Genomic DNA, 26,786 nt, shown 5'->3' on the forward strand with positions numbered 1-26,786 from the left:
AGGGTGTACCAGTGGGTCTCATCCTGGTCCCCAGAAATTAGAGGAGGAAAAATATTTTTCCCTCTACTCTTTATGGTGGGTATTTGACTGAAACCCCTTTTTCTTTAGGGCATCTCATGATTGGATAAGCTCATCTAGGTTAAAAGTTCTCAACTATGGCCAGTGTAATTAAATACTATCTTCAGTAAGGTTTACCTGCTTGTTCCATCTTAAAACAAAATATCATTCACTTGAGGCCTCACACTGGACCCAGTCCAGCTAAAGTCAACCCAGTCTAACCCCTGAACCACCCCAGTTTCTAAGTTGGACCCAGTCTGACTTCAGACCCATTCTGGTTTTTAAGTCAGATCTAGTCTGACTCTGGCTGGTTTCCAGACCCAATCTAGAAAAAAGGAATGCTCAAATAAAGTCTAAAAGCTCACAATGCAAAAGCTGCAGAGCTAGGAATGGAGAGGTGCTTACCCACCACCTCTGGAGGAAGCAGGAAAGTGGCAAGTTCAGGGGCTTGATGGGTACCTATGCCTGTTGCTCATTGCTCCAGGGGACCATTGGGGGTCTCCATCAGTTCCCTCTTCTGACCCTAAAACTGTTAAAAGATAAACTGAGGCATATTCAAAATTTTAAAAGTTTATTTGAGTGAAAAATGATTAGAACCATGCAGCATCCAATCTAGCAGATAAAAAGGAGATCCAAGAAGCTGTACAATGACTTTTGTAGGCAGAAGGCAGCAGGGACAAAGAAGCTATACTAGGCAAAAATGTGGGTTGGTTATTGCAACCTGCCCTTTAAAGAATGGCCAGGGTCTTAGCATGTAGGTCTATTACCTAACGTGCTGATTGGGCCATTCCTGATTGGTTTAAAGTTCCATTTCTGGGAGAGCCAAAACTACAGTTGAGTCTATGTTTGGTGATGTGGGGCTTAGCATAAGTGACTACATTTTGGACCTCTTCTCTTGTTTTTAACATATTCTTGTCCTGGACCTGACTCATGAACTAAAGGAGAAACGCTTTCAAAATCCACACTCAGTTACGAATTTTCACAACAAATGTCTATCCTGTTTTAATAATTTAGGGAATTTTAATGGTTCTAAATGTGTAACTATGTTGAACTGGTCAATTGAGGTGGCAGTCTTTGACCGTAGAAGTTGGTACAATTAACTGGCCTTCTAGGTACATAATCAATCTTGGTGACCTAATTGGGAAATGTTAAGCAGAACCAAATAGCAAGTTAGTTCTGGTGAAACAGAGCTAACTTCTGGAAACAGATCTTCATTGGGATAAGATTACATAGAACCTTATACCAAAGGCTTTTCAAGTTAGAGCTGGAAGGGTCTGTCACTCATTGATTTCATTTCATTCATGTAAACATTATTTAGAAAATATATTGAATGCCTACTCCATAGTGGGCACTAAAATCCAGTGATGAACAGGACCTCTGGCCTCAAAATGCTCACAGTTAATGGGGGAGGTTTTCTAGTGAACAATGTGCTGATTGCTATGACAAGGATAGATGCATCAGACCAGGAGCGTATTACTAATTGCTGTGTGATATTTATGCTTCCAAATATTATGTTCTGAATGTTATATTCACAAGACTGAGGACACAATATAATTTTCTGTTCCAATTGTTTGTTAGAGCAGCAGTTTTATTTTAAAGTCTACATTCTGTTTCTTTGTTTGGGAACTTCTTGTTTCAAATCAGTTAGGTTTTTAGTTTGATTCTTACTCTCCATTTCACCAAAAGTGATGTTGATAACATAATGTTGGGTAAATGCATCCCTTTCTCCACTAATTTGACCTTGTGGTTAAGATACTTGAATGGTCAGAACAAGTGGATTGCCTCTTTCAGTTTGTCAATGCTTAAATTAATTTCTTAGTTTGGAATAATAATACAGCATGACTTACCTAACACAAATATGCCTTGCCAAGAGGAGAACTTGGGTAAATTCAGAAGGTGTATGAAAAATACTTTGTATTTCCAGATTTAAAAATCTCAGAATGTGTTAACCATGGCAGTTCACTCAATTTTTTCTTTGATTGTTCCTATATTTTCTGTGGAGAAGGAGAGAACAGGCACAGTTTGCTTTTCATGAATTCAAACACTTCTCATGGTCACTAAGTTGTGATAGTTTTCCACTGAGAATTCATGTCTTCTGAGTAGAGGATTGCTGATTTGAGATGAGTGCATTCTGTGTTTAAAAAGAGGTTGGAGGATGGTCGATTGCATCCTTTATTCACCTTGACTGGAGGATACTTAGTATGTACATCCCATTATGCTAGAGGAGCCTGTGACAGGTAGGAAAGCAGGTAGCAAGGCAGCTGCTGGCCATTACTTAACCACTCTCTCAGTTGTAAGAATTAATTGTCCATATTTGACTTGATCCAAAATTCTTTTCAGGGTAAAGTCTAATGAAATTCAATGATCACTTGTGCCATGAGTTTTACCAAAATGTATGGATTTGGGCTGGATACTGCAGAGGAAAATCTGCTGATAGTCTTATGGGGCTTCTCTTATATGTAACTTCTCTTTTTACTCTTGCTGCTTTTAAAATTCTTTGTATCTGATTTTTGACAATTTAATTATAATGTGTCTCAGGATAGCCCTGTTTGGGTTCAATCTCTTTGAGGTCCTTTGGGCCCCATGGATCTATCTGGGTGTTCATTTCTCTCTCCAATTTTGGGAAGTTTTCAGCCATTATTGTAGGGACAATCTTTTTCTCTTCTGGAATTCCCATAATGTGAGTTTTGTCTTTTCATTGTGTCACATAATTCCTATAGGCTTTCTTTAGTCTCTTTAGTCTTTTTCGGTCTTTTTTTTTTTTTTCCTACTCTGACTGGGTAGTTTCTGATGTCTTATTCTCCAGGTCATTGATTTTTTCTTCTGCATGGTTGAGTCTGCTTTGAAACTCTCCATGGAATTCTTCAGTGTAGTTATTTCATTTTCAGCTGTAGGATTTCTGTTTGTTTGTTTTGCTGGCTGCTCTTTCCTTTTCCAGGGTTTCATTTTGCTCATTCATTATTTTCCTAACTTCATTTAGTTGTCTGTCTGTGTTTTCTTGTAGCTCACTAAACTTCCATAAGAGGATTAATCTGAGTTCTTTGACAATTCATAGATCTCCATTTCTTTTTTTTATTTTTTATTTTTTTATTTTTAAAGATTTTATTTATTTGTGAGAGAGAGAATGAGAGACAGAGAGCATGAGAGGGAGGAGGGTCAGAGGGAGAAGCAGACTCCCTGCCGAGCAGGGAGCCTGATGTGGGACTCGATCCAGGGACTCCAGGATCATGACCTGAGCCGAAGGCAGTCGCTTAACCAACTGAGCCACCCAGGCGCCCCCATAGATCTCCATTTCTTTAGGGTCAGTTATTGGAGCTTAATTTATTAGTTTCCTTTGGTGGTGTTATATTTACCTGATTTTTTTTTTTTTTTGGTAATCTTTGATTCCTTATGTTGTATCTGCACATTTGAGTAATTGGGGTCTTCTTTCAGACTTTATATGTTTGCCTTGGCAGAGACAGTTCTTCACCAGGCAGCTCAGTCTGAGCTTTTGGATGTGTCTGTTGGTGAAGTCTTTGGGCAGGTGCTATTTTATGATCTAGTTTTGGGTAAGGCAACTGAGCTCTAAGGATGGGAATGGGGAAATTGTGCCATTGGCTGAGAAGAGCTGGACAGGATTGCTTGGCTTGGTGCCCTATTCAAGTGAGGCTATAGGATGGGCTCTGTGGTTGCCTGGATTCTCTGGTTAGACTTACTAGATGATTGGGACTGGGTACTATATTTAGTAGTAGATGGGCTGAGAAATTAGCTTCCCTACCCTGACAAGGCAGAATGACAGGACCCAGAGCCTATAAAGTTCATTGTTTGGGGACCTGAATCTGGCCACAGTGTGAACTCAATTCCCTCGTCAGGTGAGTTTGCTGATTTTGCTCTCCAGATGGGGGTAGCCACAGGCTATGCTGTCTTTTCAAGTGCCACTGTATATAGGGCTGTTGAATGGGCTATACAGTTCCCCTGTGCTGGTTAGGTTCCAGGTTGGACAGGCTGAAGGCTTTATTCAGCCTTGAGCAGGGCTATGAATTAGATTCCCTGCCCAGGTGCAGTGGGTGAAGCAGCTCTAAAACCAATAAAACTCTTTGTTTATTGTCTTTAAGTCAAACAACTTGTACCCTAAATTCCCTAGCCAAACAGGGCCACTGGCTTTGTGCTGCGAACTATCAGCTCTATCTGCCTTTCTCTCTGCTCAAGGGCCGGTGGGGTGCACTACTTTCAGGTGTTTTTGCCAACTTTTCTGGTTAGTTGGGGCTGAAGACACTTTCCATAGTGGGTGGGGCTATGTCTCAGGTCCCCTTCCTGGGTGGGAGGGTGATGGGCCACTCCAGGGTACTCTCAACTTCTCTGGTTGGGAGGGGCTGGGAGTTACCCTTGGCTTTGGCTATGAATTAATTTCCCTGCCTGTGCATAAAACTCTTAGAAGAAAACATAGGAACAAAACTCCTTGGCATGGGTCTTGGTAATGATTTTTTGGATCTAATATCTAAAACATAAGAAACAAAATAATCAACAAATGGGACTATATCAAACTAAAAAGCTTCCGTACAGCAAAATAAATCTACACATTCAGCTTTCTGGCATATAGCTAAACAGTTTTCCATAGATGTAGCAACTTGTACTCCCATCCACAGAATTCTGTTTGCTCTTTATCTTCAGCAATCCCAAAGTATTTTCTCTTTCTAATTTTTTGTGAGTGTTATCTCACTCTATATTTTTAGTTTCTGATGAGTGTTTTTTCATTGTAATTTTAATTTGCATTTTCTTGATGATTAATGTTATTGAGAATCTTGTCATAGGCTTACAAGCCATGTGGACACCTTCTTTTGTCAAGTGGCTGTTTAAGTCTTTTGGCCATTTTTTCTGTTGGCTTGTCTGCCTTTTGTTTATTAACTTGTAGAAGTTCTTTATGTATTCTGAATGTGAGTCTTGTGGCAGTTAGATGTATTGTGAATATCTTGGTCTGTAGATTTTGTTTCACTCTTAATGGTGCCTTTTCCATGAATAGGAATGATCAATTTTAATGTACTTTTAATGTGATTTTTGTATCTTCTTTAAGAAGTCTTTCCCTCCAAAGTCATGATGATTAATGTTTCCTCTAAAAGTTTATTTTTTGCCTTTCATATTAAATTTGCACTTTTTTTGTATTTTGAATCAACATTTTGTTGGCATTATAAAGATGCTTACAATATCTATTTCTAAATATAATACAAAGATAATTTTTCTATTTTTTTGGAAGAATTTTTGCTAAATTGGTGTTTAGTTCCTTGAATGGTTGGAAAAATTCACCAGTAAAACCATTTGGGCTTAGGTATTATGTGTTTGTGTGTGTGTGTGTGAAAGTTTAAATAATGGATTCAGTTTTATTAATGAATATCACGCTATTAAGATTTTTCCTGTTTTTTCTGATAGCTTTGATAAATTGTATTTTTTGAGGAATTTTTCTTTTACCTAAATTGTCAAATTTATTGACCTGAGGGGTTTAATACTCTCATTTTTTATTAGTTTTCATGGCTGTATTATCTTCTCATGTTTATAGAATCTGTGATGCAACTCCCTTTTTATTTCTGATATCAGTAATTTATGTTTTTGATTTTCTTCCTTGATCAGTCTTAGGGGTATTCCAATATTATCAATATTTTCAAATAATTAACTTTTGGCTTTGATGATTGTTTATCTTACACATTTGCTTTGAATTATTTTCAAATTAATTTCATTGATTTCTATTCTTCCTTTATTATTTCATCCCTTTTACTTTCTTTAGGTTTTGTTTGCTGTGAGATTATATGTTTTTGAGGCAAGTTTTATATCCTTGTGAAAACATTTGAAAAAAAATATATGTATGTATGTGTGTGTATGTGCATATGTATATGTGTGTGTATATATATGACAGTGAATTTCTTTCACAGCATAAAGGTAAAGGTAAGAGATGAACAAAATGGAATGTTTTTTTGAAAGTCATCACTGAGGAGTCCAGCTCCTTCCCCCAAACCACTGGGTGATCTTTCAGGCCTGACCATTGACAATTTTTGTAATTGTAATTACATGTCAGGCTTCATGGAGGAAAGTTGCCCTCCCCATGACAGACTTGGTGCATTGCAGCCTATGAAAGGAGTTCTCCTCAAGGATTCAGGCCTCCTGCTCGGCCATGCTCTTACACATAGCTGCATTCCTAGCCCATGTGCCTCCAAGTGGAGGCCTCCTTATTTTGGGACTTCTGCAGAGGTGTCCTAATGGTGTGGGAGGGGAAGAATTTAAAGACATTTTCCTCTATTCTGACTCAGTACTTAGTACTTTTCCACTCCTAGCACTTCTACTCCCTTACCTTATCCCCTGGGTCCATAATATTGCAGGAACCTTTTGTTTGCAGCTCCTTTGGCAGTGAAATGACCCTGTCTGTGCTGATTCACCTGACCCTCAACTAGTGATTGGTGACTGGCCATGTTCCATGGGGGAAAATGGAGCAGAGGGATTTGATTTAGTCTCTTGCTTATACTATTGGAGTAAGTGATTAAAGCCTTGATTGTTATTTTCATTTTGATTTGTTGTCTTAATTGGTTACTGTGACATCTGACAGTTCAGCTCTCTCCAGCTCAGGTCAGGCCCTAAGATCATTTTGAAATTTTTGGGAACTTTTCATAGCAGACAATCTGAGATCATACTTTGCGTGTTGAAAAGTAAGAAGCTGAATAAAGCAGAATTTGGTAGAGATTGACAATATTCATCTTGTTCCTTTGGTGCAGATATTAAATTTCCCTCCAGAGGATTATCCCCCTCAAATCAGAGTATTTCCAGAATCTTTTAGCATTCAGGCAGAGAATTAAGAATTTTCATTAGCTTCTTTCTTCCCCTAAGGGATGGAAAAGTAAAAAAAAAAAAAAAAATCCTGCATATTGATTTGGAGTTTTGCTTTAAATGGAAACACATTTTGGTTCTCAAACTGTGTAAGATTTAGGTGAAAGAAGTTTGAGGTTACACAGCATTCTGTAGACATCAAGAGAAATATTTGACTGATTTCCTTAATAGCATCTGGGCATTTACACAGTATTTACATGGTTTAAATGTTTTATGTGGTATAACTGGGTTTGATTTTCAAGATATATATCTCCAAGTTGGTTGTTAAGGATGTCATGTAAACTTTTCTGCCACTGTTTGGTTCTCACCTTAGTTTTATCATCACAAAATCCAGACTGATAAATAGGTCAGTAAAAAATGATCTGATTTGCTGATTGTTCAGGATTACATAGAATCAGTATAATTTTTAGATAAAGACTACTGATGGAAAGGAGTGCATCTTTTCTGCCACTCACCTCTGCAGCTTTGCTTCATTGTTCAGAGACTCACCTTATGAAACTGTTGTTTCAACCAGTTCTATCCAACTTTACTAAGGGAGTTGCTTGGAAGTATTAAGGTGAAAAATGGAGGAAACATCAACACTGCTTTTGTTCTCTTTACATAAATGTAAACAAAGAGTAACACACCAAGAATGAATAGTCAGCAAGCAAAATTGTGATTGTGGCTGGCATTTCTCCCGTCTTTCCTCCTGCATTTAGACGTTCCAAATTGGGTTACCTTTAGCTTTGGAGAAATCTTTATTTTAGAGAGCTAAGAGGAGAAGAAATAGGATTGTTGTTTTGGAAAAAGTTTCAGGTCTCAAGGGAGGCAGAGAACATGGACATCTCCAGCTCCAGGGAGGCAGCAGCCCTTCAGGTTCACTTGTGGTCACTTAGACTAGGCTATCAGGATAGAAAAGGAAGATTCTGGGCAGAAACTGTAGGAGTTAGGATTATATGTATGGTTAAGTGGTTCTTTGCTACAGAGTGCAAGTTAATTCCACGTGCATAATCCTGAGTTATTGAAAGTAGTATAGAAAACTCCTATGACTAGTTTTCCCTAGTAAATATTTAAAAGCTTTTTTTTTTTTTTAAATTGAGGTATACCACAGTAAGCTATACAGGTCAGTGAATTCTTATCTATCTATCTACCTATCATCTATCTATCTATCATCTATCTATTTATCTATCTATCAATCATATTATGTCTGGGTATCGAGAAACACAACAAGAAATAAATCAAGGCACAGAACATTTCCAGCACTGCAGAAAGCTTTCTCATGACCTTTTCCAGTCACTATTTCCCACCCCAAGATTTCCACTATTCAGACTTCTCTACCCATAGATTATTTCACTATTCCTGACCTTTATGTAATTGGAGTCATAAAAATGTACTCTTGCTGTTTGACTTATTTCACTTATCATTGTGTCTGTGGGATTCATCCAAATTTTCCTCTAGTACATCCTTTTGCCTCCATTATTATAAAAAATTTCAAACATATGGAGACATTGAAAGAGTTGTGCCGTGAGCAACACATACTTAGCATCCAGATTCAACATTGCTGTCACTTTGCTACACCATCTATCCATCCATCAATCCAGTTTTTGATGCATTTCAAAGTACATGGACAGCATTAGTCCCTTCATCCCAGCCCATTTCAGTATGCATGTCTTTCCCTTTGTATATTCTTGATTTCTGGAAAGTTTAGTAGATGACCATGTTAGGAAAATCTGTGTGTATTTCTGAGAGACAAGGTGAAAATAATTGGAACACAGTGCTTGAATTTAGGATTCCCTGTTCTAACATTTCATAGTCTGGGCTTCAACATTTTTGTCTGTGGAATAGGGGTTCAGGGAGGAAGCAGTCTTGACTTGTAGCTTGTGTTTTCTTTTGTGGTTGGGAGAGTAAGGGGGACTCTAGATCCCACAGGGAGGAAGTGGGAGAGTTTTAGAATTTAGAAGGGAGGATGAGATGCAGCCATGCAGGTAGAAAGGAATGAGGTCTGAGTTATACTTTCTGATTTCAGAAAGAAAAAATAGGGGGCTGATTCTTTCATTTAACCCTTTAAATTTGCTCAGGCTAAGTGCATGTTATTTAGAGGAAACTGCTGAAAGTAGCAGATGTTTAGTCAAAGCATAACAAATCTTGAGAGTAGAATACTTTTTTCCCCCCCAATTTTTACTTTGAAGGTAAGTAGGCAAGGTCGTGGAAAACATCTCAGGGGAAGAAAATACCCAGTGTATTTCTAAAATGAAGGATGGATTGAAAGGGACTTTTTTTTTTTTCTTTTTTTTTTTTTTTAAGATTTTATTTATTTATTTGAGAGAGAGAGAATGAGAGACAGAGAGCACAAGAGGGAAGAGGGCAGAGGGAGAAGCAGACCCACTGCTGAGCAGGGAGCCCGATGCGGGACTCGATCCCGGGACTCCAGGATCATGACCTGAGCCGAAGGCAGTCGCTTAACCAACTGAGCCACCCAGGCGCCCCTGAAAGGGACTTTTGAGATCATCTAGTCTCAATTCAAATTAGAATGCCTCAGGGAGCTTTTAAAAAACCACCACAGAGATTCAGATCTAATTGATCTAGGTGAGGTCTGGATATTCGTAAAGAAGTTGCCCAGGTGATTCTAATGTGCTGCCAATTTGAGAACTCTGGATGCAGTTCAAACTTTTGATATCTACCTTTTGCTGATATTTTTAAAGTTCAGGTGTAGGAAGATAAAATGACACTTGATGCATATTTCTTGGCTAACCAATGCAGAATTAAGATCAAGCACAAAGTCAAAAATGTTAGTCACAAATTACCACCTGAAGAGGAATCTTTCCACAAATATCTGTGCTTAGAAGAGTTTCTTCTATATATCGCTTGTTTTCTGATGTCAGCAAACATGACCAATTTGGACTCCTTTTCCACATGAATTGGAATGACCAGATATAGACTCCATGGGGGTGGATTAGACAGAATCCAATAATAGCTGGAGATGTCCATGTTCTCATATTTGTTCAAGCTGCCGTCTGTGGTGATATGCTGATATATTGGCATTAGACAAAAACAACACTCTACGGAGGGGACAGTTGACATATATTTAGTCCCTGCTTTGAGAGCTTTCACTCCACAAAATCTTTTCTGCAGCCAGTCACATGGATCATCTCATGGTCCTTGTGAATCTGTTCTGTAAGTAAGGTGATAATTAACAAGCACATTTTTAAATGTTTGCATTTAAATTCTCAAATCAGTTGCATATGCGTATTATGAACTAGGTTGGCTTGACATCTATTTATATGAAAAATATTTGAATTGACCAGCTAATAGAAGCCAAAAGTATGGTGATCTTTCTAGCTCTTTCCCTACTGAACAACAATGTGTGGGAGCAGGAAGTCATGCCATATGAGAAGGGTAATAAAAAGGGGATGATTCTGATGAACTCTGTTGCCATGTAGGAGTTAAACTGTTTTTCCAGAAAATCAAACAAAAATGAATGAAAGGGTACCAGATAGAATGAACCTAATTTTACTCTTTGCAATAATGATAATTAATATTTATTTATTATTCATTGTTTATTGAACACTTGTATTTGCCAGCATATGCTAAACATTTTATTTGATTTCCTTAAATTCTAAAAATAACTCTATGATAGATATTTTCATCTATTTTCTAGATAAATGGGGAGACTGAGGCTTAGAGAGAATATCCTTGGGGTCACACATTGATAGAGATGAGACCCAGACCTCAGTCTGATTCCAGAACTTGAGCTTCTCACCACTGCCTCCCAAGGAAACACCTTCCACCATATTTTGTTAGCTGTCTCTCCTGTTGGAAGAGCTTGTACCATGGAAACTTTAAGAACTCTTCCAACTATAAGATCCAAAGCTGAAATGGATCTAGAAATGGACCCTGGTAGGTCAACTTAAGAGAAGAGCTTCATGTGGTAGAAAGAATATGGATTTTAGAATCAGAAGATTCAGCTTAATTCCCAGCTTTATTCCCTCCTGGCAGTCTAGTCTTGGACAACTTATTACCTTTTCAAGTTTCTCTCCTTTCATTTATGAAATAGAGATAAAAATTTCTACCTTTCATTATCGAAGGTGTTAATAATAATTCTCATGAAGTACAATTCAACAAATAGTATCATCATTAATTTTCCTAATTTTGGACATGTCTGGTCAGGGATGACCGTCATAGGTTTGATTTTTGTGATTTGGTGGAGGGAGAGTAAGGAAGAAAGAATTTGACTTTTCATTAGCTCTTGCTAAACTAAGCCATGAATGAAATTTTACTAGGTTTTCATAACCCTAAGTGAATATAAATAGTTGTTTTGGATTGGGAAAGTTGATTAATAAAAAAAATCAATCTAATCACTTTGAAAGTTGCCCTTACTTTTCTCAAGGAGAGTAAGTATACTACACATTATCTGTAACTAGAGGTCTTACCTTCTCAGAAAGGGAGCCCATTAACCTGCAGATGTCATGTTTAAAATTTAGTCAGGATGCTTGTTCATAAATGCACACCATTTTGACCACTTCAGGAGAAATAAAAATCTAATGTGTCCCTTAGGTTAGTTTCTAATCATCTATTAACTTAAAAAAAATCTATGTATAGACAGGGGCCAGACCTCTTGCTTTGTAGGTGTAAATGAGGAGCTTCCTAATGATCCCAGGGAAAGAAGGCTATTTATAGTGTATAAGCTGTAAATGCAGTATATGCAGTATTTTTTTTACCTTTTAAAGTGAATTTTCAGTAAGAAGTTTGGATAAATTAGATAATTTTTCTTCATGCCATATGGCTATATAAAATAACAGAATTGCTAGTACTTCTGCCAAAGGTGATATATTTCTTTCAAAGGAATTTTTTTTTGTCTCCATTGAGTATTCCTGATTCTTGGGGGAAAAACAATGGAAAAGCCTTAAATAAAAGAAAACAATTTTATTGGGGTTTCAAAAAGAGACAAGGGGACAAGAGAAGCAGAAAGAAAAAGAGTTGAAAAAATGGAGGGAATATGTCTGGCTTGGAGGTGGGAGTATGTATGACTGTTGCATTCCATCATGAGTGAGCATTTTAGTCTGGGGAACTATTATCCTTATAACTGGAGTAATCAAATTTATTTCTGTGGGAGGAGGAACTACATTCCTCCAGACCTGTAATTAAGGCCCTAGCATGCAAGTTCACACCACTGATGAATTCATAATCTGTTAAAGACAAAAACTAAAGTCAACCCCAAAGCTGGCCCTGAGTGCCTTTCCAGTGGTTGGCCCCATCTTCTTCTCTTTCACCTAGGCATTCATTGGTGCTCTTTTTTTCTTGCTTTATAATGCCTACACAATATAGCTTTCATCACCTGAATATATTTCATATCTATCCACTTCTCACCGTTGTCACTGCTACTGCTCTAGACGTCATATATTGCCTGGGTTACTGTAATTGCATCCTATCAGGTCCTTCTCCACTGCATGAGCCCTTCTCCAAGTATTTCCCCTCACCTGCAATTGGAATAATCCCTTCAAAGCACAAATCAAATTCATAACCCCCTTTGCTAAGAAAGCTCTACCTGGCTCCATTGCTTTTAGGATAAAGACTATGGCCTATGGACTATGGCCTAAAGAATATGTTATCTCCTTGTCTCATTGCCTCTTTAGCTTCATCTCCTACTATGCTCCCCTTCACGCTTACTCTGGCCTTTTCCGAGGCTCTCTTAAGCATCCTTATCCTAGGGCATTTGCATATGCTCTTCTCTCTTCCTGGAATGCTCTTCTTTCTCTTCTCTTTACCTATTTAATTCCTGCTAATGGTTCTTAACTCTGCTCAAGATTCTCTGCCTCAGAGAAACCTTTCTTAACAACTGTCCCTACCAGCTCACATAACCTGCTTAAATGTTTTCCTAGCACTGGGTAGCTTTCCTTCATTTCACATTACTGGTGCAATATTACATTTTTAGAGTGAATAATGCCTACCTCCACACTAGGTTTTAAGAGCCATGAGGGTAGGGACTTTGTTCTTGCATACTATTGTATTTCTAGCACCTTACACAGTGCCTGGCACAAAACAGTTCCTCAAATATTACTTGAATGAAAGATGTCCTATCTTGGTATCATACTCTATTTCAAGGAATTATGACTGAACCACCAACTTGTAGCGTGCGCTCTGTAATCAAGTTTGCTTTTAGTCTCTGTGCTTAAATCCTTGTCTTTGCTCTCTGCCCAGTATCCCCAGTCCATTCTTTCTTTTCCATCTAGTCATTGCAGAGTGTTGAATCTTGCATCTTGAAACCCAGTTCCTGTGTTTGCCCACTATCTTCTCTATATTCAAAGGGTTAGTGGTTAATATTTTCTCCACTGAATTCCATATGGTCTAACTAGCTCCCAAGTTCTCACAGCCTTTGTTGTGACATTTATTCCCCTTTTTTAAACAACTCTTTAAAACTATGATTAAATATATGTAAATAACTTTCATTCACTGTTCAATTAAAAAAAATCATTTGTAACTTTACTAGTCAAGTATAAAAACTGTGACTCAAACTGAGTCAAAACATAGAAGAATTCAGGCATGATAAGGCTGGGGGCTGAGTGATGATACTAACATCCGGGGTTCTTAGTGTCTGTTTTCTGTCATCCTCAGTGTTTTTTTCACCCTGAGCCTGTATCCCTGTTCTTGCAAAATGGCCACCAGTGTCAGCCAGAGCCATATATTTCCTGGTTCATGTCTTTTTTCCCCCTTAAGCATAGAATGCAAGTCTTTTCCTTCAGTCTGATTGTACCAACTTCTGTTACATTCCCACCCCAGACCAATAAGAGTGTAAACCAGTACTGAATGATACAGGTAATTTTCCCAAGCCACACTGAGTTGGGGAGAAATTTAGCTCTAGCAACATCATATCCTTGCATTCTACATGCATTCTACACTGTCTAAACCTTGAGGGCTGTCCCACATGGAAGCTCCCCTGTTCCCTAACTCTTCCTCCACTTTTTCAGATTCTCTTTAACTTGTTCCCTGTAGGTGTCCTAAGTGCCCTTCTGTTCTCCTGGGTATACCTTGGGATATTCCATGCTTCCCCCGCCCCGCCCGCCACCCCCATCCTGTCAAATATTTGAATCTCAGTCCACTTCTCTCCTTGTGTTTTGCTGATTTCACTGCCTCCAATGTCTAATGAATGACAGGACATTATCCTCTGCTCAGCTCTATTGGCCTTGCAGAGGGAAGAGGTGAGAGATGGCACAGCATACGGGTGGGGAGAGAAACCACAGGGGGGTTTTACTCTGTTGGACAACTCGCTTTCTCCCTGAGTCTGAAATTGGGGCCTCTTTATCAGAGAATTGATTTTTTTCTTCCACATTAAATGAGGAATTAATATTTTAATGTTAATTAATTACTAATATTTTAAATATTAATTAAAATATTTAAAACATTTCTTCCTAATATTTCTCAGCAGTGACTTAGCTTTATTATGCTAAGGCAGCATCTTCTTCTCTGGCTTATTTTCTAAAGCACCCTTACATATAAGCTCTTAAATGAATGGGATCATTCCTAAATTACTTCTGTTGAATCTCTAGGTTTAGACCATGACCTGTGAGGGGAAGGATAGGAGTGGGAACTAGAAAAAATGACCTGTGGTGATAACAGAAATTTTCCAGGAAGGCGGTGGCATTTGAACTGAGCTTCTAAGAATGAGATGTATGGTTAATAAGAATAGAGGTGAGGATGAGGAGTTCTGGGGCTGAGGGACCAGTTGGATATAAAGCATGGAGGCATTCCATTTTATATCCTGTGCATGAAAAGTTATCCTTGAAACACTGAAATTGTATTTAGACAGTTTGGTAATTGTATCCTTAAATCTTCCTTTTTAATCCTATACAAAATACTTCCTTGTGAACATAATTTTAACTGAATCTAGTAGGGCAGTGTTCCCCCAGTCTTATTTTATTCCTTGACTTGATTCTGTAGATAGGAATGACAAATGAAATTGGGTTTAATTACATGAATCCCAGTTTAAGAATAAAGGTGGGTGATGACATCATATTGTAAATCAAAATCATAGCGTGGAGATAGGGGTTGGTGGGCGGGAGTACAAAGTAATTTTTCCTGAGGAGAATTATGGCTAATAAAAGATATTTGATTTTAGTTATGTCTTAATTCTTCATGTGCCAAATTAACATTCCAGGCTAAGAAATTAATTTCATATCCTGATGATTTCCCCAAAGTATCAATCATTATATGGTAATTCTCTTAAAGTCTGGGAATATAAAACTACAAGTCATCCAAATACTACATATTAAAATCTGATTGTGCTTCTTTACTGTCTTTTATTGCGTCTCATCCTTCTCTCCTGCCTATAAATACTTTACTGCTAAATGAAATGAAAAGAGCTAATAGGCGCCTTGCTTTTCCATTTCAATGAAAGATCAATTAAAATACCTATGGAAAATTTGTTACAACCCTTGGTTAGGTTTAAGGGTGGTTGAAAATGGTGTTCTTTTGGCCTGCCTTTTCATGATAATAAAACATTGGAAAGAAATGCACCTAAAATAAAAGAGGACACTGCCTTAGCTCAGAATAGTTTCTTGGTTCCACATTTTGTGCCTGAAGCATCTAGTTGGAGGAGATGTTTGAAATAACGTGAAGCCTGTAGGTGGTTGTAGTCAAAGACTGTCAAGTATGGGCCTTAATGTTCTCTGAGATCTTCAAAGGAAATTTCATCAAATTATGACAGGGGTCTCTTGACCTTCTAGCTAAATCTTGTAAAAATAAGTTTTTATCCTAGCTTTATTGCCAATTACATGAAATGCCTGATCCATCAAATATTAAATCTGAAAGGGATCACAGACATCATTTAGTCTTTTTTGTTTTACTCACGGGACAGGCTTAGAGAGTTGGAAGTGAATTCTGATTGAGTTTTGAGGAATGGATTTAAAAGTTAGGAAAGAAAATTATTTTAAGTTGCTTTTGGTGTGAAACAGTTCTCCTCCAGAGAAGCTTAGATTTGATGTCAAAAGAGCAATAAGTAGACTTACAGACTAAGGAAGTCTAAAGGAACATCACTAAAGCTAGTAAAAATTAAATTTCAACTTAGGACATGGCTTTAGAAGTGTCAGGTTGGGTAATGGCTTATCCAAACATGGATGGCTCCATGGGGTAGCTGGGAGAAAATGGCCAATCATAGTAAATGGGACAAGGGTAAATTTTTTTTTTAAAGATTTTATTTATTTGTTTGACAGAGAGAGACACAATGAGAGAGGGAACACAAGCAGGGGGAGTAGGAGAGGGGGAAGCAGGCTTCCCGCTGAGCAGGGAGCCCGATGTGGGACTCGATCCCAGGACCCTAGGATCATGACCTGAGCCAAAGGCAGACACGTAACGACTGAGCCACCCAGGTGCCCCAAGGATAAATGTTTTCAGAAATCTTTTTTCCCTATTAGTATGCTCCAATACTGAAATTCAAGAATGGTCAACTTTTAAAAAAGATGGCCATATTTAGGTGTGATTTATTTAATGATACTGGTTTATTTCCTTCCCAAATTGGTTGTAAAACAAATTTCAGATCATGGAATTATTTTCACCATGATTGCCATAATGTATTGGAAATATTTTCTCAGGGAAATTTTTTGGTCTCAACATGAAATGCTAAACAAAATAAAACTCTATACATAAAATATTTGATTGCCTTTTGGAAACTTATGTAGAGCTAAAATCATGTGAAATGTTAATGACTTTGAGTCTCAAAATGCAAATATCCTGTTAGAAATTCTACTTTCAAGGGGTTGAAGTTATTTGAGGGAAATCCTCCCTCAAATGACCCTGGCCTGGAAAGGCAGTGATTAGTGACCAAACAGTATAAAGGAATGTTGCTGCATAACAAATACAAGTATAGTGACTTAAAACACTATCTCTTCCTTATCTCACAGCTCTGTGGCTAGAAGTGGGATGAACTTCCCAGCTCAGGGTCTCACAAGGCCAAGATCAAAGTGTTGGCTGTGCTGGGCTCTTATCTGGAGGCCCTGGGGAAGAATTTGCTTCTAATTTAATTCAGGTTGTTGGCAGGATCCAGTTCCTGTAGGTGTGAGGTCCTTGCTGGCTGTTAGCCATGGGCCACTCCCTGTTCTTAGAGGCCATTTTTGTTCCTTCTCACATGGTCCTATCTCCAAAGCCACAAGGGTATATCAAGTCCTTCTCACACTTGAACTCTTTCTAATTTCACCTGTCATCATCTGGAGAAAACTGTCCACTTTTAAATGACTCATGTGACTAGATTGGGTCCACCAGGTTAATTTCCCTTTTGCTTTATAAGGTAACATAATCATGAGTGATATCTTAACTATATTCATGGGTTCCACCCATGTTCAAAGGAGGGGAAATGACAACAATGTGGGTCATTGGAAGCCATTCTTAGAGCTCTGTCCACCCCAAGGGATAAGCTTCAATCTCTGTAACCCAAATAAATATTTTCCTTTAAAATCCCAAGGCATGAGCTAACACTTGGACAAATATTAGTTTCTGTATTGTTCTTTAGCTAACGCATTTTTAGTAGATCCAACTTAAAAAAGTTTTAAGCTGGGATACCTGGGTGGCTCAGTCCTTAGTCGGTTAAGTGTCTGTCGTCGGCTCAGGTCATGATCCCAGGGTCCTGGGATCGAGTCCTGCATGGGGATCCTTGCTCAGTGGGGAGACTGCTTCTCCCTCTGCCTGCTGCTCCACCTGCTTGTGCTCTCTTTCTCTCTGACAAATAAATAAATAAAACATTTAAAAAAAAATAAAAGAGTTTGCAGCTTTTAAATTTTGGGCCCAATTTAATTTTTAGTTTAATATGTATTGCTGATTATGAGTAGCCTATAATCATATGTAATATATACACATAGATACATAATACGTAAGGAACATAAATTACTACTGTTAATTTTTTTTGTATTTTTTCTGTACACATGTATGTATCATATATTTAATTTTCAGTCATTTTGTGATCATACTATCTGTATTTTTGTATCATAACCATTCCTCATACCATTTAGCCCTTTTCATAGACATACTACTTACTAATATTTGCATCATAAATGCTGCCTGTTAATCTGCTTTATTTGTCCTTTTCTTGATCTAGAGCAATACTCACTTTCCATAATGAAAAATGGAAAATATCCACTATATTTTAATAATTCATGCTCCTAAATCATTATTTACTCAACAGTGAATTTTTGCATAGTAAGTTTTCTTTGAGTCAATGCATACAACTTTTGTCAATCATACATGTGTACAGAAGATGGGAAATTCCCAGGGCGCCTGGGTGGCTCAGCCGGTTAAGCGACTGCCTTCGGCTCAGGTCATGATCCTGGAGTCCCAGGATCGAGTCCCGCATCGGGCTCCCTGCTCAGCAGTGGGGGGGGGGGGGGGTCTGCTTCTCCCTCTGACCCTCTTCCCTCTCGTGCTGTCTCTCATTCTCTCTCTCAAATAAATAAATAAAATCTTAAAAAAAAAAAAAAAGAAGATGGGAAATTCCCTAGTAAAGATTTAAACTTTTTCCTTTCATATTTAAAAAATTTTTTTCTTTAGAATGTTATGGTTAGAAATTTAGTCAATCTTTGATCTGTCCTTGAATGAAACAGATTCATCCAATAATAGCACATTGAAATATGTAGTTTAAAGTAATCTCTACTTTTATTACAAACAGAAAAGAAATAGAGTCTCTAGAATCAAAATTAATTGCTCTATATCAAGTTGCATTGCCATTTAAAGCAAATTTATCTTTTCATTTATTATGAGTATATTACCTATCATTTCAAAATTTCAGGTATATTTCAGTTTCTGTATTGTGGAGTTTCTGTTGTCAAGATGACTGTTGTTTGGTATTTGTTGAATCTTAACTTTATTAACCTTGAATGACTGTATTTTGTTGAAAAAGACTTACTCCTTATAATATCCATGGGCTTTTATTTTTTAACATGGATTTCTTATGCCCCACATTTAATTTTGAAAATACTGTAATAATATGCTTAATGTTATTGATTATTTTATTAAACTCTTAGTGTTCTAAATTTGGTAGTTTACATATTGTGAGTCCTATAGTTGATTCAGAGAATTTTGCAGAATCATAATTTTGATCAGGCTGCCTATTCTTATGAATTAACTTCAGATTCTACTTGCTCTGATCTTAAACTATGTAAATCAGTAGATTAAGAGAACACAGATATCCAATCCACAATGACCTCACTTCCCAGTACAGATTTCCAATGAAGAAGGAGATGCTGTGTTTCTTTTATGTCTATCACCTAATTGCTTTTAGCTTCTGCAAAGGTTCTGTTTTGTCCAGGTGGTTATTTTGAAGCATACTGTGCTTTCAGAATCTCTTGAAATATTTACAGATGATGAATCTGCAGCCAAAACATTCAATAAACAGCACCTGCAGAACTTAGACTTCTTCTAAATTTGGGAGTCAGAACTGAAGACTGGTGGTTTGGCTAGGTCTAGAGAATATGACTTTTGGAAGAGAATTTCAGAAATTTGACATAACAGCTTGAATCTTATTTACAACCTCCTTGATGGATTTCTTTTTAACAAGTGTATTTTGTCATTTTATTATAGTTAGAGTTTTTTTAAACTTAACATGTCAGGTTACCTAGCAGGGTCTGTCTGTCTCTGCTCTCATCATCCATCCAGCGGTGTGCTGGTAAATGTTCAACAATTGGCTCACCAAAAATAAAAAAATAAAAGCCCTGATTTGTAGCATTTGCTGATTTCCATGTAAATACTTCATCTATGGCCAATTTGAAGGTACCAAAGATTTAATTGACAGCTTGCAAAATTTCTGAAAATTTAATAATCAGACGATGAACTGGTATAACAAGCTAATGTAATCATGAACTAGTGTAAGTTTGCTATGGTACACCACTGCCTGAATCTCTATAACCTCCTGACATGCACTCGCCTGTCTCAGACATTCACAGTTCAAGACTTTCATCTTTATTTGTCTACATGTTGGTATTTTTTCCATATTTTTTTGGTGTTAGATTCATAGAAAAGCTGACACTTTAAGAAGATTTTCACTCTTCTAATTTTCATGCAACAGCATTGCCAATAGCAACTTTGCAAAGATGCTAGAATGGTTCCTTTGCATTGAGAGCAAGGAATCCTATTTATAGGGGGAAAATAAAGTTCATTATTCATTCACCACTCCCCACCCCTGAAGAAGTAAAGAAATGTGTGTGTGAGAGAGAGGAATGGGAAGAGGAATTTCAAAGTAAAGATAAAAATTTGTCTAATGCTATTTTTTTCTCTTTATAGCATTTATATGAATGAAATGAACTCTTTCCTTGAAGAGTAGTCTCTCAAGAAAGTGTGCTTGGAGGAATGAGAAGGCTGCTTGCTTAGCTTGGAGATGGAGAGTCAGCTTAGGCTCTTCCAGCAGTTATAGGAGCTTTCTGAGGATGTTTTACTGAGAGGTCTTAAGACAGTGAAGCAGAATATGAGAAGGGAAATGATGTGAAAAATGGCATTATTTTCCCTTGCTCACCACTCTTGTAATAAAATAGACCTCTGAGTTTTGGGGCTTTTGTCCTCAACTGCAGTTCATTAGACCACATCAGCAGAAGAGGTGGTCTGTTTTGAGCCTTTTGGTCAATATTGCTTAGGTCAACTAGCAAGAGAGAATGAAAACTACCCAAGTTTCCATTCTCTTGGCTTTACCAACATGTTAATTATTTACTAGTATTTGGGTGACTGCCATTTAATTCACCTGGGCTCCCAGACACACTTGATTATATTGCAGGGACCTTTTCAGGAACATTGAGGGATCTCAGTGATTATCAAAGCCACCACCAACATTTAGAACAGTGAAAATACGAGCCCCTTTATATTCTCTTAGATAAAAAAAAGTTTTTCTTGTAGTACATGTAACTCTGATGCTTGCTTAAGTTGTGCTTTCACTATGATTATCTCATTTCTTTTGACCAGCTAAAATTCAAAGTGGATTTTTTGAGTGTATTTAGTATAATTGAGGAAAATTGAAGTCATTCTGGCATGAAAAATTTTAGAGATTTTGTTTCCTTATTTCCAGAAACAGTTGCAGATACCATTAGAATTGGATTGATTCTTGGTAATTGAAACATGAAATACTTTTTGTTAATTTCTCTATTCTTTAGGTATGATTATAGAGTCATCCATTCAAGGCAAGGCAAAGGTATTCTAATTAAATGTGGGGGAATAATTAGGTTGAATTGTGATTGAGTTAGTTAATGTTGGAAACAGATGGAGTTTGAATAGAAACCAAATTAAATCATATGGGAGATTGAAGCTGTCAATATGTATGTGATATTCTTAAACTTAGAATACATTTCACATATTTAAAACTCACAATAATGGATAGCCACTTTTTAACAGCTTTATTATGGTATAATTGACATGCAAAAAAGTACACATATTTGAAGTGTAAAATGTGATACAGCCCATTGCCTCCCCTTCTGTCCTCAGGCAACCACAGAGGTTCAAATATTCTCGAATTTTATATAATTGAATCATATTGTATTTAGTCTTTTTGCCTGCATTCCTTTACTCGGCATAGTAATTTTGAAACTTACTCATTTTGTGTGTGTGTGTGTGTGTGTATCATAGTTCATCACTTTTTATTGCTAAGTGATACTTGATTGTATGGATATGCTGGTTTGTTTATCCATCACTTGTTGATGGACATTTGGATTCTCTCCATATTTGGCTATTACAAAGACGACTGTTATGAAATTTTGTAGACAGTTTTAGGAATAGAATGGTTAGGTCATATGATAGTATATGTTAAACTGTTAACAGCTGTTTTTCAAAGTGGCTATACTATTTTTACCTTCCCACTAGTAGAGTGTAGGAGTTCCCATTGTTCCAAATCCTTACTAACACTTGGTATGGTAAATCTTTAATTTTAGTCATTTAAAGAGATGTGTAATAGTACCTCACTGTGGTTTTAATTTGCATTTTCCTAAGAGCTATTGACATTGAACATCTTTTTTAAAAAAAGATTTATTTATTTATTTGGGAGAGAGAGAGAGAGAGAGAGAATGTGAGTTGGGGGAAGGACAGAAGGAGAGGGAGAGAATCTTAAGAAGCAGACTCCATGCCCAGCACAGGGCTCAATCTCATAACCCTGAGATCATGACCTGAGCTGAAACCAAGAGTTGGACACTCAACTGACTGAGCCACCCAGGTGCCCCAACGTAGAGCATCTTTTTGTATGCTTATTTGCCATCCTTATATCTTCTTTGATGAGGTGTCTATTAAAGTATTTTGCCCCCCCCCCTTTTTAGTTTTGGTTGCTTATTTTCTTATTATTGAGTTTTGAGAGTTTTTTAAATATATTTTGGATAGAATTCCTAGATATGTGATTTGCAAATATTTTCTTCCAGTTTGTGGCTTTTGTTTTCATTCTTTCAACAGTGTCTTTCAAAGCAGAAATCTCTAATTTTGCAAAAGCTTTTTATCTTGATGAAGTTCCAGTAGTTCATTTTTTGCTTCTGTTTCTCTTGCCTTTGGAGACGTGTCTAGCAAGAAGTTGCTGAGGCCAAGGTCTAGGATTTTGATGGATTCCTGTCTCATATTTAGGTCTTGCATCCATTTTGAGTTTATTTTTGTGTATGGTAGGAAACAGTCAACAAACTAAAAGGCAACCTATCAAATGGGAGAAGATATTTGCAAATGTCTTACCAGATAAAGGGCTAGTACTCAAAATCTATAAAGAACTTATCACACTCAACACCCAAAAAACAAAAAATCCAGTCAAGAAATGGGCAGAAGACATGAACAGACATTTCTCCAAAGAAGACATACAAATGGACAACAGACACATGAAAAAATGCTCAATATCACTCAGCATCAGGGAAATACAAATCAAAACCACAATAGATACCACCTCACACTGGTCACAATGGCTAAAAGTAACAAGTCAGGAAGCAACAGCCATTGGTGAGGATGTGGAGAAAGGGGAACCCTCTTACACTGTTGGTGGGAATGCAAGCTGGTGCAGCCACTCTGTAAAACAGTATGGAGGTTCCTTAAAAAGTTAAAAATTGCTATGACCCAGCAATTGCACAGATAAGTATTTATCCAAAGGATACAAACATAGTAATTACAAGGGGCACATGTACCCCAATATTTATAGCAGTAATGTCCACAATAGCCAAACTATGGAAAGAGCCCAGATGTCCATTGACAGATGAATGGATAAAGAAGATGTGATATATAGATGATGGATAGATAGATATAGATATAATGGAATATTACTCAGCCATCAAAAAGAAATCTTGCCATTTACAATGATGTGGATGGAACTAGAGAGTATTATGCTAAGCAAAATAAGTCAGTCAGAGAAAGACAAATACCATATGATTTCACTCATATGTGGAATTTAAGAAACAAAACAGATGAATATAGAGGAAGGGAAGGAAAAATAAAATAAAAATGGAGAGAGAGGCAACCATAAGAGATGCTTAACTCTAGGAAACAAACTGAGGGCTGCTGGAGGGGAGGTGGATGGGGGGATGGGATAATTGGGTGATGGGTATTAAGGAGTGCACTTGATGTCCTGAGCACTGAGTGTTATATGCAACTAATGAATCACTAAATTCTACCCTGAAACTAATAATAAAGTATATATTTACTAAATTGAATTTAAATAAAGGATTAAAAAAAAAGAAATCCCTTATTTTGAAGAAGGTAACTTATCAATTTTTTCTTTATGCACCTTGATTTTGGTGAAATATTCAATAAATCTTAGCCTAAAAACGTGTTGGGATTTTAACTGGAATTGTGTTGAATATTTAGGCCAATTTGGGGAGAACTGATATCTTAAAATTATTAACTTTTTAGACCCATGATTATGGTATTTATTCAGGTCTTTAAAAATTTTACTCAGCAATGTTTTATAGTTTTCAGTGAACAGGTCTTAGAAGTCTTCTGTCAGATTTACCCCTGAGTATTTCACAATTTTGAAGTTATTATAAGTAGTAGTTAAAAGAGCAAAATAAATAATTTCTGGTTGTTCATTACTAGTATATGAAGATACAGTGGTTTTCTGTATGTTGTTTTATCTTTTGTAACCTTGCTAAACACATTGATTAGATCTAGTTTTTTTTTTTTGTAGCTGCTGTTGAATTGTCTATATAAATGAATTTTTGTTTATGAATAAAGAGAGCTTTACTATTTCCTTTCCAATCTAGATGCCTTTTACTTCATTTTATTGCCTTATTGTACTGGCTAAAGCCTTCTGTTCAGTGTTTAAGAGAGAGCAATCATCCTTGTGTTGTCCCTGATTTTATATGGAAAGCTTGAAATGTCTTTGACTGAGTCTTCAGAGAATTTTTAATCAGGAAATGATGTTGATGTTGTCAAATGCTTTTTATGCATCTATGAGATAATCATACAGTTTTTCTTTTTTCATCTATTAATATGGTGAGTTATATTGATTGATTTTGAAAGATTAAACCAACTTTGCCTTCTGGAAATAAATCATGAGTCATGAGTCTGAGTCATGATATATTATCCATTTTATATATTGTTGGATTCAATTTGCTCAAATTTTAATAACTTTTGTAGCTATGTTCATGAAAGATATTGGTAGGTAGTTTTACATTCTTGTAATGTCTTTGGCTGTTCTATGAGGATAATGCTGGCATTAAAGAATGAGTTGGGAAGTATTCCTTGGCCTTCAAGTTTCTGGAAGAGTTTGTAGATTTGGTAACATTTGTTTCTTAAATACTAGTTAGAATTCACTAGTGAAGTAGTCTGGGTCTAGAGTATTTATTTACTTATTTATGGAAAGATTTTTAATTAAAACTTCAGTTGCTTTGGGGTGCCTGGGAGCTCAGTTGGTTAAGTGTCAGACTCTTGATTTCAGCTCAGGTCTTGATCTCAGGGTTGTGAGTCTCACAGGGTCTATGCCCAGTGTGGAGCCTACTTAAAAAAAAAAAAATTCAGTTCCTTTAATGGATAGGGCTATTCAGTTTATTTATTTTTGATGAGATTTTGTAGTTTGTGTCTTAAAGGAATTTGTATATTTTATGTTGTCAAATTTATAGGCATAAAGTTGTGCATTTTATTTCCTTATGCTTTTAATTAACTGTGGAATCTATAGTAATGTCATCTCTCTCATTCCTAATATTGGTCTTTTGTTTCTTTTCTTTTCTTTTTTTCCTGATCAGCCTGACTAGAGTTTTATCAATTTTATTGATCTCTAAAAACCAACTTGTAGTTTCATTGATTTTTCTCTATTTTTTTTTTTGTGTATGTGTGTGTGTGTGTTGTATTTCATTGATTTTCACTCTGATCATTCTTGTCTCCTTCTTTGGTTTTAATTTTCTCTTATTTTTCTAGCTTCTTAAGCTGAGGTAACTGACTTTATACCTTTATTTTCTAACACAGTAATTTAGTGTTATGAATTTCCTTCCAAGTACTACTTTAGTTGAATTCCACAAATTTTGATGTTTTCCTTTTCATTTACTTTGAAATAGTTTATAATACAACTTTTCAGTGTTTTTTATTCTATTCTTCTTTATTTCCCTCTTTCCTATTTGTGTTTAATTTCCACATGTTTGGGGATTTTCCAGATATCTTTCTGTTCTTGGTTTCTAATTTAGTCCATTGTGGTACTGGAATTACAAAGTGATTTATGCATTACAATTACAATATTAGAGTGTTCTGAATTTAACTATATATTTACCTTTACCACTGAGTTTTATACTTTCATACATTTTTATGTTACTAATTACCATTCTTTCATTTCAGCTTGAAGAATTTCCTTTAAAATTTCTTGTAAGGCAAATCTAGTGGGGTTGAACTCCTTTAGCTTTAGTTTATTCTGGAAACTCTCCCTTTCAATTTTGAAGGACAACTTTGCTGTGTAGAGTATTGGTTTTTTCTTTCTGCACTTGGAATATATTATTCTACTTCCTTCTGGCCTGATGAAAAGTCTGTTGATTTCCTCATGAGTTTTCCCTTTTACATAATAAGTTGTTTTTCTCTTACAGATTTTAAGATTCTCTGTATTTTACTTTTGACAGTTTATTTATGTTTCTCAGTTGGATCTGTTTAATTCATATTTTTTGGTACTTTTTGGGCTTCCTGGATCTGAATGTCTTTCTTTTCCCTGGTCAGGAAGGTTTTTATCTATTATTTCTTTGCCTAAATTTTCTGTCCCTTTCTCTATCTCCTCTGGGACCTCTATAATGTATATATTGGTGCACTCTTGATGTCCCATTAAGTCCATTAAGCTATCTTTTACCCTTTTCATTCTGTTTTTTCTTCTTTGTCTTATGATTGGATGAATTCCTCTGTCCTGACATTAAGTTTCTCATCCTTTCTTCCACTTGATCTAGTCTGTTGTTGAAACCCTCTATTTTTTTTCAGTTCAGTTATTGTATTCTTTAGTTCTATGATTTCTGTTTGGTACTTTTTAAATTATTCTATTTCACTTCTATTCTATTTCTTTGTTAAAATTTTCAATTTGTTCATGCATTACTTTCCAGGACTCAGTGAGGATCTTTATGACAGATAAATCACTTATCTCTGTTTCATTAAGATCAGTTTCTGAAGTCATATCTTGTTCTTTTGTTTGGAATATATGCCCTTGTTTCTTCTTTTTCTTTTACTCTCCATGTTGGTTTCTGTGCTAGATAAAACAGCCACCTCTCCTAGTCTTGACAGACTGACCTCATGTAGGAGATGAACCTTTTCAATCAGCATGGATTGAGCTCCTGGTTGCCTCTCACTCCTTTGTGACTTTCTCCTCTGCTCTCTTTGTTCTTATTTGCTTCCAGTAGTTTAAGGTATGCCAAGACCTGTTAGTGTACCAAAGGTATGGGAAATGCCCATATGCATCTTCAGGCCCCCAGAGGACAACTAATTACCTGCCCCTTCAGCTCCCTGATACAGGCTAATTGGAAGACCTTTAGACA

This window comes from Mirounga angustirostris, unplaced genomic scaffold (genome assembly GCF_029215605.1).
Source record: "Mirounga angustirostris isolate CCGP_5_RB_7025 unplaced genomic scaffold, mMirAng1.0.hap1 SCAF_14, whole genome shotgun sequence".
In the NCBI taxonomy this organism is placed as follows: domain Eukaryota; kingdom Metazoa; phylum Chordata; class Mammalia; order Carnivora; family Phocidae; genus Mirounga; species Mirounga angustirostris.